We start from the raw sequence: 18118 nt of genomic DNA, 5'->3' as shown, positions 1-18118 counted from the left end.
TTAATGATAACGATACGAGGAGTTATTTACACAAATGAACATTGTTGATCTCTTCTCATTATTTCTCGTTTGAAACGATGCCAGTCTTTTTCTGCCTCACTATTTATGAGAAATACCGATGCTTTTCTCAAAAAAAAAAAACGGTAATAATAATAAAAAGATACTTATCTCGGAAATAGCTACAAAATAAGACTTTCGACTAAAAGAGCTTTAAAATGAAGTTATGTTACCTGAAAGAAAACAAACAGCGAAGAAGAACAAACAGCTGTTAGCGAAGAAGAACAAGGCGGGAAAACAAAGAGCCAATATTGAAGAAACCATTTACTTACACTGCCAATCTAATTTTATTTAGATTTACTGTATGTTTTTTTGAGTTCGCCACTGTTTTCTTTTTCGTCAAAGAACACGTTGGTGCAGAGTTGTTAGTGGGTTGGGTTAACCCATGGGTTGGGTTGGGTTGGGTTGGGTTGAGGAAGTATAACCCACTGATAACCCACGCCTTAGCTGCATTTTCATTGTATTTTCGCCGTTTCACCGTTATGTTTATTTCATTATTTGCGCTTAAGATTTAACGGATTTGCTATCGAATGACGCAGTTTTATTAAAGCCAACCGTCGAAATTCGTGATGTGACTGACGGCATAAAAGATATATTTGAAGGTATGGAGAAGGTTACTGAACCAACTATGCAACTAGTAGTTCCGTCTTACTACCTACTGATTAAGCGGCTTCAACCTGCACCAGGATTGACAACAGCAGCAGCAACATTTCGGCAAAAACTCATTAAATACTTAGATTTAAAGTTTTGGACATCTATTAAAGCAATGAATTGGCTATTTTGTTTCCTAGATCCCTCTTTCAGAAATTTTGCATTTATACCTAATGTGACGGCGGCTGACAAAAGATTTAAGCGTGACTTGCTCAATGACGTCGATCAGTGGCTTCTGGCTGAAATGCAGCCCGCTGCTACACAAATTGCCAGGAAAGCAGCAGCAGAAGAATTGATGGAACAAGGTGTCCAACTCCAATTGGAAGCGCCAGCAAAGAAGAGAAGAACGGACCCGTTTGATGAGCTGCGAACAATGCAGTCAACGCGAGATCGGCCACAGACGCAAGACGCGCAATTACATAATGAAGCAACAGTGCTACAGGAGACTTGCCAACATGAACTGTCCAGCTACAAGAGTCTTCGTGTTACTGCTGCGTGCAAGAATCCCGTAACCTTCTGGAAGGACAACGCAGCCGATTATCCCATTCTAGCAGCAACATCTCGCAGACTATACTGCATATCAGCAAGCTCTGCGCAGTCAGAAAGAGACTTTTCTTCTGTTGGGCACTCCATTACAGACACAAGGTCGCAACTATCACCGGCTAACGTAGAAGCTATCGAATTAGTACGCTGGGGAATGCGAAATGACATGTTTCACTAATATAGTGCTCATTTATGTTAAAGCTGTTCTTTGTTAGTTTGCTTACTAACACATATAGTGACAGTAACTGAGTAACAACATATTATTTGTATCTAATATGGTTGTATAGGCTAGAATGTATTAAAATGTCGCCAATTTAACGGTATAATTACACATGTTTGCATGCACTCCGTGGGTCAACCCATGGGTTGGGTTGGGTTCATGTGGCAGTGAGTTGGGTTGGGTTGGGTTCAATTTTCTTAACCCACTAACAACTCTACGTTGGTGTGAAATACGGTCCATTTTTCTGGTTTCATCACATCTGCGGAATGGCCAACCTATTCGCCAGATCTTAATTGTACGCGCGTGGTTGATTTTACTGATCATACCCATTTGGAGAATCTGAAGCAATTTCTGCATCATGAGTGAAATCGAGTGTCACCAAAAGTCCTTTGACCCTTTCCGAAAATTTCAAGATACGTTTGAGTTTCTGCATTGAAGCTTAAGGTGGCCACTTCGAAAATGCTTGAAATATGTTCTTATTAAAAGTTTTTTTTTTTTGTTTTTTTTGTTTGTTTTTTTTTATCTTTCTTTTGTTTAATAAATTACCATTAGAAAATTGAGAAGGCTTGTTATAAAGGTTTGGCCCATGAATAAAGGTATTCTTCTCTATAATGTCATAATCCGAGAGTTTTTAGCTTGATTCAGATTTAAAAAAAAAGTTTAGTCTGATGTTTTTAATTGTTTCTTTTCTTTTTGCCAATTCTCCCATTCTCACTTACTTTTTTTAATATTTTTGACAATTAAAAAAAAACGAGCAAATCCTTACGTGGTATAATAGGGTACACCAAGTGGACCAAAAGTCTGCTTCTAAAGTAGATTCGTTTAATTCTTCCGGGCATGTCGTTCATTCTGTTCATTGTCGGTAAAAAATGTTCACAAAAAAAGTTCAAATTGTTTCTCCGTCCTTAAAAAATGGGAGTTCCTCACTCCTGTAACAAGACATCTCTTCATTAAGATTTATTGGAAGTAGCAAGTAAACTTGCTACTTCCAATTTTCCTCAAAAGTTTCAGAAGATCAACGAAAACCTTTCTGACTACTTTACTATCTTCTCAATTTTAAATGAATCTGAATCAAAAACGTCGTAAAAGTTTGAAAGAACTTCTTGAAGATTATATTGAAACCAGAGATGTTTTATTTACTTCAACGTTAAAGATATCTTTTTCAGATCCATTTTCTCATTCTTCAGAAGTAGCAGACTTTCTAGAATAAGAATTCTCTGAAGCCCTTGTAAACATTTTCAAATCCCTTTTCTTCATGATTAGATGCGTTAACTAACACTTTCTTGGTTTAATTTGACCCAGCCCAGCAAGCACACAACGTTGAAACAACGTTGAAATAGCGTTGATCGATGTTGATCAACGTTATTTCAACGTTGTTTCAACGTTGTGTGCTTGCTGGGAGCATCTAATTCTGTAGAATTTGCTAAATTTTCAGGACATTCTTAAGAAGTCGTGTTTGTGCTTGATTTTTGAAATTCATGTTGATTTTTGAAAAAACGTTTAAAAAGTTATACTGCTTTTTGCTGCTAAAAAGCGTCTTTTTCGAGCTGCAGCTCCACTTTATTTCTTCTTCTCAAATGAACGTTTCATAGTTCCCAGTTCTCTGGTATCTTTCTAAAGTACAAAAAAGAAAACCTTTACTTATAATTTGCGATTTGAGGAAAAGAAGTTTTAAATAAGAAACCTGATCAATAATAATTTTTCAAAAAATGACGAAATAAAACTTTATAAACATGAATAAATATATTATATCTTCAAGAATTACATCATTTACAAATTTCACTGCAATGTCCTCACGGTAAAGAAATTGATATTTTTATTAATGTTCCAACTTCGTAAGTTCCAACAATTTGAATAGAATTTAAAAATAAAAAATCTTAACTACTTAAAAAAATATGAAAATATATATTTACCTTTATATCTCTTAGATTTGTAAACAAACACTGGCCACGTTTTTACATTTATTTTTCGTTTATACATAGTTTATAGTTTTCTGATCCTGAATAAAATCTAAATTTTGTCGTTTAAAACGTAATTTAGATTTTATTCAAGATCAGAAAACTGTAAAATATGTATAAACGAAAATCAGATGCGAACGTTATTCCAAATTTTGAATTCAAAGAAAAACGACTTCAGAGAGACCGACTCTCGTTTGTCGTACCTCATGCTACTTTTCTGCATCTTTTATACTTAGAAAAACAAGTGCAAAATTTCATTTGTAGAAAGATAGAGAGCTAAAAGTCTAGAGAACATGGACGAACAAACGAAAAACGATTGCGTTTGTTATTCGGTAGACCTTTGGGTTTTTCTTTTTCATACGCAGCCTTTTAATACGCATATAATTATATCTGTAAAAATATTTTCTTTACTTCACTTTCGTATTTATACATTAACAAAATAGGCTCGGAAGTTTTTCGTGCCCTAAATTCAGTTGCCGCCAAAAGTACGTGATATGCCTGCCATACCCTAGTTATTTCCTGGTCCATACTCTAATTACTCTTCTGTTTACTTATTCCATGCAATATTTTTATTACTTTGGCAAGTCGTTTTTGATTGGTTTATCTTATTTGCTGCATTTGAATCAGTTATTACTTTATCAACATCTGAAAAAAATATTTTGTATTGAAACAATATCTATATTTTTCGGCCATTTTTTAATTTTTACGGAAATTTATCTGCCCCCAATCAATTATGCACCGCGGCACAGTGTGTCATTTTAACAATCTAGAAGGAAAAAAAATCATTTTTTTCAACTTATTTCAAAGTGTTTATTTGTTTTATATTTCGATAACAGAAGAATTAATTAGCAGCTGCATCGAATTACAAAAAAAAAATCTGGTTTGCTTTTTAAATGCTATGGGCTGTCTGAGTATGCGCGAATTTTTGAAGTCGTAGAACAGCTATGACAACAATAATACAACGCTTTTAGTTGTTGTAAACGTTTCGCTTCTGAAACTTCATTTTAAATTGTTTTATTTCGAAATAAGGATTGTTATAATCGTCTTTTAATGAAAATTTTTTGCTGACTCGTAGAATTCTTTTATAAAGTGAGTAACTTTTTGTCAAATCATAAAGTTATTTTACAATTTCTGAGTAACTTTTAACATGTAGTTTTACCAAATACTATTGCATGATTGTATGAAAATTAAACCTCATACCTTTGCGTTATTAAACGAGAAAAGGCATTCTGCGAGTATTTGCGAACTAACTACACTTATTCTATTTTAAAGAATGGCTCCTTCCATTTCCCGGATGGCTCTTTTTGAGATATGGGTACGAGCCCGCAAATTTCGAAGTTTGACGAATTTTCATTCAAGAGCATATCCCATCCATTGAAGGGATCCCATCCATTGAAGGGATATGTTCTTCAATAAAACGGAGATGTTCTTCAATAAAACGGAGATGTTGGAAAGTCTGAAAATGCTTTAAAGTGTATAAAAAAAAGTTGGAAGTTTTAATGCACAAAAAATAGGGAGACAACGGCAGCGCTTCCCGGACACCTGTTCTTCTTGAATAAAAGTGAAATAAAATATTACTTGAATAAAAGAAAAAAAGTATTGAATTTACTGATCCTATATTTCAAAATGTACCACGTACTTCCCAGCAGGATGGCATAACAAACTCTTTTAGCGCTGGTGGTCCTAAAGTTCAAAAGTACAAGTTGCAACCTCTGCTGGAGTCAAGTAGCCAAGAGCTAAGTATGGCCACGGAAATGAAACTAAGAAAAGAAGGAAAAAGAGATTCAGCTTCCGTTGCTAAAGAACTTTTTGTTGCATTTCGGAATCGAGGTACAGTTTTAAAAAAGACACGGGAATCATTGCTAAAGCAACCAGCATCGTTGTCGGGGGAACAAGTGATCGTACTAATAGTGGATGTTAATCTCTCCACTCAATAGTACCAACGATTTCGTGAGCTAGCTGCAAGCTCAAATTGCAGTCTATATCCCTCCTACCAGAAAGTTAAAGAAGCCAAAAGAAATAAACAAAGAGTATCCCTCTTTTGGACCTCTTTATGTCTGGATTGTAATTTTTGAATGCGTTCTTCACATTTCATGTTGCTTAGTAATTAAAAACATAGCAAGCGAGTGGAAATAAAAATAAAGAAAAGGCGGCACGAAAAAAAAAGAAGAAATCCGGGAAAGGTCCAGACGTGAATTGGGTTTTTTAACTGATGCAGCCAATTATTACAATATTCTGAAGAAGCCCAAAAGGTTAGAAACAAACACAACAGGCAGTTTAGGGATCATTTTACGTGGAAAACATCACGAATGGACACAAATACGGATTTGTTAAACGGACTGCTAATTACTTCAGATCCGATTATAGCAAGTTTGAGAGCACGGCGGAAAACTAAGCATGCTAAACTGAATCCTGAGTTGTTAAACTTATTAGAAAGTAAGAAAAGTGAGACAGTTTTAGAAAGTGACGATTCTGTGGACACATCTGAGGATTCAATGGATGAACATATTATCGCCAGTTGATACGAAATAACTGAGTAATCTATTTTTGCCTCTTTCAAAATGTGTTTTATTATTTAATTGTAAACCTAAATTTAAATGTCTCTTTCATAAAAATTCTTTTAATGTTGAAATTAAAATCTAAAATCCTTAAATTTTTTAAGTTTGCTCTATTTTATAAAATTATATATTTTATAAAATTCAAAAAATGTTATGCATACTTATTTTATTTTAATAATTTTGCTTTTTTAATAAGCGGAGTTTTTTTCTGTATTTGTGTTTGGAATTCTTTTCTTCTAGATTGATAAAATGACACATTGTGGGGCGGATCGGCTTATAGGGACACCGGAGATAGTCCCAGTGGGCCGATAGTCCAACATATTTTTTGGACTGATCTACACAAAAATATTGCTGATTAGTAAAACGTAAAGATAAGTGACACAGTGATTTGATTACATATAAAGTTCAATTACATATCTCATAAAAGATAGATGTTTCTACTTCTAAATAGGCCAAAAATATACTCAAAAATGTCTAAAACTATAGATATCAAGTTTCTATATCCTTGTAGCTAAAATGTAAAAATAATAATACACCAATATATATCAATAAAAATAAAAAGAATAATTTTAGTTTCACAAGATGCATCAATTGCGTAAGTAAAATAGAGAATGTCACTAATTGGCTGTCATATAATTATAAAAATGTACTATGTGAACTATATAGTTATACAATTATTGTTTGATACAACAAATGTTTTGTTGTTGAATTTATTAAAATTTGTGATTAAAAATAAATAAAACATCAGTGTTTTAAATTTCATGATTGCAAAATTTTTAATTCACAATATTTATCGAAATAAAAAGTCAGAAAAAAAAATCAGGAAACTGGTCCAGGGCCACTTCGTGTTTCCAATCCGCCTCTGGAAGTCGCTTTATAAGCCTGCTTGATTTTTTTTTCTTCTTCAAGCGATATAGTTTGATACACCGAGCCAAAAGTTTGCCACCAATAAGGTTGCTTCATGAAGAAAGCGTGTGATGTGACTACTAGGATTTGCGGATTCTGGCGCATTGATACTTTTCCTATACTTAAGGAATTGTAGATGTGGTAGTGTAATTAAAATGTAAAAGTGTGATTCATCGTATTTCTGGGGCATTGATCCTAGTAATATATAGGTAAAAGGCGGTTCTGACGCAATGATATGTCGGTATAGTTGAAGCTATTAATCTAGAATGAGTAAATAGTAAAAAATTGCTGTAAGCTATTCCAGAGCAAATAGTTGATCATAATCCATAAATGTAAAAGAAGGTTTTAGTTTGTAGTGTCCAATAGCCAAGGTGTGAATACCGTCTTCTAAGATGAATCTTTTGTCGTCGTTAGCGCTGAGTGCTACTTTGTTGATTAAGATTTATTGATTTTTGAGTTAAATAAATTTCTTTTGGAATTAAAAAATGGATGAAATAGATGAATTTGACCTTATTGATATTCTTAGTGGTGAAGAAGTGAGATATTGTAATGAGAAATCAAGAAAATATCTTAAATTAGAAAAAAATGTTCGAAAGCTTCCAAAGTGTAATAAAATATCGTTTATAGAAATGATTCAAATGCTGCCATTCGAAGAAGTTTTAAAAAGATTAAAATCTGTTATTAATTCATATCATTGTATTGAAATTAAAAAATCAGTGAATAGAAGTTTAGTGCGTGGTAACTCAGTAAAAAGAATTTATCGTGATTATAATGAAAAGATTGTTAAGAATACGAAAGCAAATTTCAATATGAGTAAAATTAAAGATCAATGATTTAAAAAACATTTTCTTCTTTAAAAAATGTTTTTAGCGAGAACAAAGCATGCAGGTGAAATGAAAGCGTTGTTTGATCTTTTGTTCAATAACATGAAGATGGTGTGTCTAACGATAAGTAAAGAAGGAATTTGTGTGAAAACAAAAACAACGATAAACTTAATGTTAGAAATAAATTTAAATGCTTCTCAATTTGACGAGTACATATTTACGTTTGAGGAACCGTTGTATGTCCAAATTGAAAGCTATATAAGCAAGGTGTTTAAAACGGTGAAAAGTAGTTGCGAGTTGACATTGTCGATTTTGAATGCGGGAAGTTTGGAAATCGCCGTGAGATCTTTAGACCAGTTTGTGTATAATATTAAGGTGGTGATAGAAAGCGTTCAAAACGTGAATTTGAGTGAGCGCTATTCTTTTCAGTCAAAGAGAAGAATTTCGGCTTTGAGGTTTAGAGATATGTGTAAGATGGTAAAGCCTATGTCTGAATTTAGAGTGTGTTTAGAGAAAGGGCTGTTGATATTTTCAATGGATACATGTGATGTATTTTCTGAGAGCTTTAAGTTTGGAGAAGAAACTGAAGATGAATTGAAGGTGAATTTGGTGCGTCAGTCTGATCAGTTGTATCGAGTTTCAAAAATAGTTTCTTTTTCAAGCGTGTTGGATGTGTTTCTAGGAGAGACGTTGATGATTTCATCGATAGGAGAGATTGGAACGGTAAAAGTGTATTTCCTATGATTTTATATATCAGTGAAAAATATATAAAATAGTCGTACAATTTACAAGATTAAATTTAAAAAGGGAATGCTTGAGAAGGGTGAGTTAGGTCCGAGATATATATATCCGGATCCAATAGATTGATAACCTTTTCCATTAGATTGATAACCTTTTCCATTTTTAACAAAGAGTCCTTCACCAATAGTAGGTTTTACCCAAGGTCTTAAAAAGATTCCTGATCCTGCGGCAGTCATTTTCATTCCATTTCCATTCTTTTTCAAGTAAACGACGCCTCTTCCAGCAATTTTATCAACCATAGCAGAACCAGCAGAAGATCCTACACCTGCTAACAATCCTGTGGCTAGAGCTGGAACTACTCTTGTTGCAAGTGTGCTGCCTATCATACCTAATAACGGTAAAAGAGCTCCGATAAATCCGCCTTCAATGGTTGAGTTGTATGATAATTGTTTTTTGCTCAGTTTGAGTGTGACTCCTTTACCAGCTTCATACGCTTTTTTAATTTTGTTCAATTGCGCATTAGTGATAGCGAGAACATGTTCACCTTCTAGATCTGAATGGGATAGTCTTATATTGACATCAGTCTTTTCTTGAATGGCTTTTTTTATTTTGTCAGATTGACTTTGTGAAATGTTTATTTTTACTTTTTGGTAGTTGCTCATTTTTTAAATAAAAGAAAAAAATTATCGCTGAACTGCGCTGCTCGTAAAAAGGTCTTGGAGCACAGAGGTTATTCTTTCTCTAACGTGAAATCTAAGGATAATGTCTTCACCTCTAAAGTCGATCAAGTTACCGTTTTGATCTACAATTCTTGTTTCCATTCTTGAAATTCTACCCACCATGATGGGTAAGTATATCAAGTGGAAAGGTTTTTCGCTAATTTTGTAGCCTGGAGGAGAGTCAGGATGAAAAGAGTAAATGTCAGATGTTCTTTTTCCGTTATCATAAGATGCTCCGATAACATCGTTTGTGATTCTGATGATGGTTACACCGTCTATTCTCGAAAGTGCTTCAGACTCGTAATAGTCAATATAACTTGTGACTTTATTTGGATCTGCCGGATCTTCTTTTTTCTCTACATAGGTATATTCTGCTTTATTAAATCCAAGAACAGTGGCTAAACTGTTATTCACGTTAAAATCCACCCAATATTTTGTTGTAGATCCAGGTTTTCCAAATTTCAGTGTAGATCTTAAAGTAGTCAGGTTTGCACCGATAACAACACCATCCGCTCTATACAAGTTTCCAACTTGTTTTTTCATTTCATTCTGAAGATAATCATTAATCTCGCTAATTTCATACGCTCCTTCTTCGATGTAAATGGTGTAGCTGTTTGAACCGGCGTTGGGACTGTATCTGAAAACATTATTTGTCGAATTGATGTTGGTGTAACTGTGAACAGTGTCAAAGCCGACAAGAGCCATTTCATACTTTTTATTCGGTTCGAATTCGATGGGGTTGTCAAACTCAGTTTGGATGACGCTGTTTCTTACGGTTGGAGTTTCTTTTTTTGCTTTTGCAAGGAGATAAAATCCGCTCATCTTTTTATATAGAGTTGGGAAAATAAAAATTGTCAAATCCGCTTCGATATTTTCCACAATCCTTTTTTGAGGATAAATCAATGACGGCAAATCCATGAGGTTGAGACCAACAATATTTACAAAACTTTTTAAACTCTTCTATTTTCATATCGCTTGAAACATGATCTTGGTAAATGTGGTTAATGTTTTTCGAGTCTTGAGGAAACAAGCAAATGAAATTAGCGTTTTCTCGGATGGTTTGTCTAGGCACCATAAAATAATTTTGAGCGAGGTAAAAGCAGTAGACGTTAGAATGTCTTCCTCGGATGTAGTATTTTTCGCACTTGTTTTGTTTAGTCAATTGCAAATCGTCAAAGATCATTAAATTGTTTTTGGATGAATCAAGATCTTCTGGTTCTGGCACATCGTCAGCAGTTTCGAAAAATTGACACTCCATATCCTCTGTATTATTCCATTTTTTTGAAATTTCATCAATAACACATTCAGGACTTACGTTTAATTGTTCAATTTTGCTTTGAATGTTAAACAAATCAAGAATAACCTCTTTCGGTAATTTCTTCTCGAACGAGTTTTTTAATATTTTATATTCCGGTTGAAAAAGAGATTTTCCAAACACTTGTAAATGATTATAGTCTAGCCAGCCAGGTCTTAAAAGTAAATTGAGTAGCAGCGTCGTTTTACCACAACCTGATTTTCCAATAATGATTCCACGTATACTTCTAGGCAAAAGTTTGTTGTTTTTCCTTTTGCTTTTATTTACATTCCATGACAAATCAATCACTTCCATTTTTTATTATGTTGAATATAAAAAATGTATTGCGTCAAATGCAAAAGAATAACAGAAACGGACAACTTGCACCATGCTATAAGCAAAAGCAATAGAAATATGCTTAAAGGAACTTGCGTCATCTGCGGGATAAAAAAGAACAAATTTATTTCTGCGCATGCGCTTAGCGGAGGAGACTTGGTGGAATCGATCAACAAACTCTCAAACAAAATAAAGCTTCCATGGGCAAAGTTTCCAGGAGAAATGCACGTTCCAGGTATGAATTTTGCAGGACCTGGTACCAATTTAGACAAAAGACTCACTTCCACGGACATGTATCAAGATTGGAGCAAACCGGTAGACAGAGTGGACAATGCAGCATATCACCACGATTTAGCTTACAAGTATTTTAACGACAAGCAAAACAGAAATTTAGCAGATCGAATGATGCTTGAAGAAATGGACTCTATACAAAATCCAACTCAGAGAGAAATAAGCGAGCGAAAAATCATCGAACCCATCATCAAAGCCAAAGCCAAATTCGGATTAGGTGTTAAAAAAAATAATACAGTGAAAAAAAAATTTTGATTTTGAGTTAAATAAAAATCTTGTATATAGAAAAGAAATGAGTTTTATTACAATTGAAAGTTTTGATGAGAGTAAATTATCAGTTGGAGAAATTTACACAGCAACCAAACCAGTAGCCTATCAAAAAATACCATTAAAATATTCTTATTCAACTGGAGATGGTCCACTTGTATTACGAACACCTATGTTATTTTCATATGGTGTATGTGAGAATAAAGATCCGACGACACAAAAACTGAATGGATATTCCATGTCCTTTGTTTGCTTTAATGCTAAAAAGGGAAAGACAGAAGAAAAGTTTATTAGCATAATGGAAAAGATCACTTTGTTCATTAGAGGTGAAGTGGATAAATTGTCACCCAAACTTAAAAAGGGAGGAAGAAAAAAGCAAATTAATTCAGACGAATTGAGTATTTTAAAATATAAGCCTGATCATCCTGAAGCAGCGCCAGTGTTTTATGCTAAAATGCTTATAAATAAATATGAGAAAGACGAAATACTCATTACTTCTGTATTTTATAGAAAGAAAACAGATATTGATATAAAAAATGGTCTCAAAGGAGAACGTCATAATAGAAATTTAGTATGTTCTTCTGGACATAATTTCCTCAATCAAAAATGTTATGTCATTGGAGGACTTAGAATTGAGGGAGTGTATATAGGCGCCTCTATTATGTCTATTCAAGTTAAACTGGTAGAAGCAGTCATCGTGAAAAATGTAACTTTTTCTCATATCAGTATGATGGGAGACTTGGATTTAGAGGTTAAAGAATCGGACGATGATGAAATGTAAACTCTATTGAATTCTTCTAAATTTTAAAATTTTTCTGAATTTTAAAATGATCAACGTTGAAGGAATTGTACTACCGAACAAACCTCTTACCAACTTTCAATTAATAGATGCTGTGAAAAAGCTCAAAATTAAAAACTTTAGAGGTGTTTTTGTTAGGGATGAATTGCCAAAAAAGCCAAGAAAAAAAGAATGTGGTATTGTCAACACGGGGGATTCTAGTACAGATGGATTTCATTGGATCTGTTGGTATAAAGATGGGGATAAAAATACAGCTTTGACTCTTATGCTCAACCTCCTCTTGTAGAGCTCATTGATTATTTAAAAAGTCCGGTTTATTATAACAGTGAAAGAGTGCAATTTGGTAACACTTCTTATTGTGGTCATTTGTGTCTTTACGTTTTAAAAAAATTGAATGAAGGGGATGACTTTCAAAGCGTTGTTAACACACTTTGGTGAAAAAAAAGTTGTGTCTATATAAAATGATTGACAAATTTGGAAGAACTGAATTGGGAAGGTATTTTTATGATCCTTCTTCATCATCAGCTGTAACAGGTGATCTCTATGTCAGAACAGATGGAAACAGCACCATCACTGCAGATTTGGATTACAACTCTCATAAAATCATCAACTTGGGTGAACCCACTAACGCACACGATGCTGCTACTAAAAATTACGTGGATACGCATGCGTCAGGTGGTGCTGGTACTGTAGTGGGAACTGCAGATTTGGATTTAAATTTTCACAAGGCGATCAATTTGAACGAACCGACCAATCTTCACGACGCAGCCACAAAAAATTACGTGGACGTCAGCTCGAGTCTGTGTGTTAAAACCGACGGATCCAGCACAATCACGGGAATCATCGACATGAACTCTCACAAACTGATTAATGTGAGCGATCCTACCAATTTAAAAGACGCTGCGACAAAAGGGTATGTAGACACCAAAGTCTCTTACAATACTATTTCTTACGTGGACATTAACATGGCAGCTCATAAATTGATTAATTTAGCTGAACCTATATCAGCCTCAGATTCAGCTACGAAAAATTACGTAGACACGCATGCTTCAGGTGGAACAACTGTGGGAACTGCAGATTTGGATTTGAATTCGCACAAATTAATCAACGTGCTTGATCCAACCAGCGCACAGGATGGAGCGACAAAAAATTATGTTGACTTGTTGTTGCAAAAATCGAGCTTAACAAGTGTCGTTCCAAGCTCTAGTTTCACCAGTTTAGGATTCAAGTCTCAGACGGTAGCAGCGTTAACGACTTCTCCTGTGTTTTCGTTTTCTGGAAAATCTGGTGTGCTGGGAAGATTGTGGCTGGCTTTATACAGCTCCTCTGGTACGAATATTCCAGGTCAAGTTTTCATTCGAATCTTCACAGACGGAGAGATCAATGTTGGGAATTATGCAGAAACAACAGAAGGAATCGGCGTGGACAATACCGGTCTTGCTACTAATTTGCTTTTTTCTCCTTTGGGAGGAGCTTTTTACACCAATTCTTTGCAAGGTTGCAACATGTTTAACACCACTTCCTTGGGAGGATATTTCACGTTGGACATGCCTTTCAGAAACGACATCTCCATTCAACTCGTGAACAGAAATGCTACTGCCATCACGTATTGGATTCAACCGTTCATTTCCACACTTGCTTCTATTCCTGCGACCATCCCTCTTTTCAAGCTGTACTGCAGAACGTTTCAATATTTGAACACCACTTACGGCAGCGAATACGTTTGCTGAATACCAAAGGGAAAGGAAATGATTTGTCGTTGAAATACATCAGGATGCACATCATTGGCGCTTCTGGAAACTGGTGGGAATCTAGAGTCAGAATGTACGATGGAGATTTACCTCCAGGCAACGGAACCGTTCTCACTCCTTGGACGCCTTACAACACCAACAATTACACCTACTTTCCTGGATATGACGCAGACAGCACATGCTTCTTTTCATCGTCAGGACTGGAAGATTTTTACTTGTCGTCATGGAATGGATTAAATGTGACTTCTTTTAACAACAAATCGACTGGGCTGTTGTATCAATCCACTTCATCCATCGGCTCTACATCAATCATTTCTTTTTACAGAAATTTTGGAGAAGCAGATTCTATGCCTACTGTCGCAGCTGGTAGACGCTCAACTCTGGTGATGCGCAAGTCGGTCAATCTGGAAGCTTTAACCTTCTTCTCGGACAAGTCTATTATTACGCTTAATGTACAGATGAAAAAAAATTTTTTGAAAATGACTTAAATAAATTTCTATTGATATATAAACTGAAGATGAGTATTATAGAAGGAATTGATTTATCACATGAAAACAATGAAGATGTTGATCCTGAAGATTTATATTACAATGAATTGATGATGGACGACCTACGAAATGGATTATTTAGCTTTAACCGACGAGAAAATTATGAAACGAGAGCAAACAGAATACGCAATGAGAGAGAAAGAAACCAAGAGCATGATATCATTGAACGACGGCGAAGAATTGAAAGACCTCCGTCTGAAATAATTATAACAGAACCCACTGAACCTGGTGGAAAAATTAAAGTTAAACTTATTATAAGGAGACCATCTGTAGTTGAAATTACATTAGAAGAAAAATTAACTCTTAAAAAACATAAACGATATGAAATACTTGAAAGAGGGCCAACAGTGATAATTAATGAACGCATGCAATAGTCATTTTATTCTTTACATGTACGGAATAAAATGATGTATAAAAAAATTATTTTTTTGTAATAAAAATGGAAACTAATGTATATAAAAAATTTTTTCATTATGATCGAAAGATGTGTAATAAATCATTTCTTTTTTTCGACAAGAATTTGAAGCACCCTCCCTTTTTTTTCGCTTAATATAAAATGGAATACAATTACGATGCTAAATCTAAAATTTACCCAGTTCTTCCAACAGCTCCTGCAGATGAAGGACATAGTTACCGTCTTCAGAAAATAAGTGAAATCCAAAAAGAGATGGACAACGAGAGGAAAAAGAGAGTACATATGAGCAAAAAGTACCATCGCGCTTTCAGAATCATTTCTTTTGTAGACACTACGTTGCAAGCAGGTGGTGTTGCACTTGGAGTTGTTGGAATTGGAACTTTGAGCACCATCGCTGCTGCCCCTGTTGCGATTGCGTGTGAAGGTGTGGCTATTGGAATGGGGTTTTTATCCATTGTAGGAGGACAAGTCAACAAAAAACTAGCATTAAAAGCGGAGAAGCATGAAAAGATCAAAGTGTTGACAGAGTCGAAATTGAACACCATCAACAGTCACATTTCAAAAGCTTTAGTAGACAACGTTGTGAGCGATTCAGAGTATGAATTGATTTTAGACGAGCTTCAAAAGTTTAAGAGTCTGATGAAAGAAATAAGAACTAAAACAAAAATCAACATTGACGAGATAACCAAAGAGTCGTTGATCCAAAAAGGAAAAGAAAACGCGATAAAAGCGTTCAATAATATGTTTAAAAAAAACTAATTTAAAAAACATAGATAAGTTTGTGTTTTACGTTTTTTTTCTTGTGTTTTAAAAAATGTCCTTTTTTAAAATACTAGACCCTAACAAGAGGGATGAAATTGTGAGAGAATTTGTTGAAAGAAGAAAAAGAATCTATCAAGATAGTTTGAATGAAAATATTTATGATGCTAATCTTCAGACTGATTTGAGCAAGCTTTACAAGCCTCTGATTGAAAGCAATGAAAAGATGCAAAACGAACTAAAGAGCATCGCATACAAAGAGGCTGAAAACACTCCACTGGCTTTGACTTATCCAGAAAGCGAGCCGTCGCCAATTAAAAGAATGAATTTAGGAGGTATTGCGAGTTACTACATGGCTAAATATGCATCGAAAAAAGAATTATGCGATAGAGTTTTTGGAATTCATGCAGAAGGTGGAAAATTGCATATCGGTAAAGAAGTAACCATCGATGAAAACGACGTCATTATTGGTGGAGAAAAGTATAATGGAACAATAGGACTTTGGGAGCTGATCTCAAGATCCAAGCCTGATAAAACCAAGTACACTGATGACGACCTTAAAAATTATGAAGATATACTTATTAACACTCAAGCAATGGAATCTGATGTAAATCCAAACAGACCAAAAGCTTCGAGAGCTGAAAAATACGTCACGATTATAAAGCCTATTTGGGAAAAATTCATGATGAATAAAAAAGGTAAAAAAGGTCATGGTGTCATTATTCTTCCGAGCGATCCAAATGCTCTTGTGGAAAAGCTCAACTTGAGTATCGCTGCATGGCATGCTGGAAATAAAGAGTCGAGAAATGTGGCTGTTTCCATTTGCGATGAGCTGTTGAGACAGAATAGGATTAATAAAGACGAGTACAAGGCTATGATCGCGTATATCGATATGAAATTAAAAAAAAATCTATGGAAATAAAAATGATCGTTTATAGAAATAGATATGTTAAGAAGCATATTGTGGGTGGAAATGGGATAATTGACACGCTTAAGAATTTCTTGAGAAGAGCAGCAGCTTCAAGCGCTTCAAGAGCAGCATCTACTTTGGCTAATAAAATTGCAAAAACCGAACTGGGAAGAGAAGCAATCATGGCTACTAAATCTGCAGGAAAAGAGCTAGCTTCTACAGCCATTTTCACTGCTAGAGATGTGGCTATTGATAAAGGTAAAAAGACCATTGAGAAATTGTATTCCAAGACTGGAACTCCAAAAACACATGAAGCTGCAAAGAATGATCTCAGCCTTAAAAGCAAAGAAATTATTTCAAGCATTGTTAACAGAGCAGCACCGATTATAGATGAATATTCTATGCTTGGATCAGGATTGTCGAAGAACAAAGCGATTAGAATACAAGACCTGGTAAAAGGAAATGGGCTTTTGATTGCATGAGGATCCAAAAAAAATTTTTTCTTTGACATATAAAAATGGCAAATTCCGATGTTTTAAATTTTACAGAAGAGATTATTGTTGATGAAGAAATTGAGAGATTTGAGTTTCATGAATACGAACCAGTGAATAAGAATCTAAACGTTGATGGAGAAATAAGAATCAATATTGAGCAGCAAGATTTGTTCACGCTTCCATCTGAGGCATACCTTTTGGTTGAAGGAAGACTTTTAAAAGCGGATGGAACTTCTTACGCTGATGCAGACGTCGTTACTTTGGTTAACAACGGTATCATGCACATGTTCAGTCAGATTTCTTATCAGTTGTCGAATCAAGAGGTGGAGACCATTTACGAACCTGGACAAGCTACCACCATGATTGGATACCTCAAATATCCAGTAGAGTTCCAAATTTCAGAGGGTATGAACCAGCTGTGGCAAAGGGATATAACAGCTTTAGCAGATCTTGTCAACAACACTGGATTTAAGCAAAGACAAAATTACATCATTGCACAGACTGAAGAAAAAGGAAAGTTTTCGTTCTGCATTCCTTTAAAGCACATTTTTGGATTTTGCGACGATTACGATAAAGTGCTATATGGATTTAAGCATACACTTGCTCTTGTGAGAAAGAGCGATAGTGATGCTATTTTTAGATCAGCTGCAACAGCTGCAGGAAAAGTGGATTTGACTAAATTGTCTTTGTTTATGCCTCATGTTACACCCTCTGTCGTAACTAGCAACAATCTTTACAAAATCATTGAATCAAAAGTAGATGTTCCATTTTCGTTCAGATCTAGACAATGCGATACCATCGCTGTTCCTGTATCAAACAACTTTAGTTGGAGGTTAAGCGCAAGATCTGCTAGTGAAAGACCGAGATATGTCATTGTTGGATTCCAAACCAATAAATCTGGAAATCAAGAATTAAATCCTTCAGTCTTTGATCACTGCGACTTGAAAAATATGTATGTCACCTTAAACAGTGAAAAGTATCCTGCTGTTGATTACAATTTAGACTTTAATAACAACAAATACTCAAGAGCTTATAGAGACGTCTCTAAGTTTGACAATAGACTTTATGGAACAAACG

Source organism: Hydra viridissima, unplaced genomic scaffold (genome assembly GCF_058129835.1).
Source record: "Hydra viridissima isolate aposymbiotic clone 2 unplaced genomic scaffold, HvirCarnegie_v1 scaffold_2, whole genome shotgun sequence".
NCBI classification, from domain to species: Eukaryota; Metazoa; Cnidaria; class Hydrozoa; order Anthoathecata; family Hydridae; genus Hydra; species Hydra viridissima.
This window is presented reverse-complemented; position numbering follows the sequence as displayed.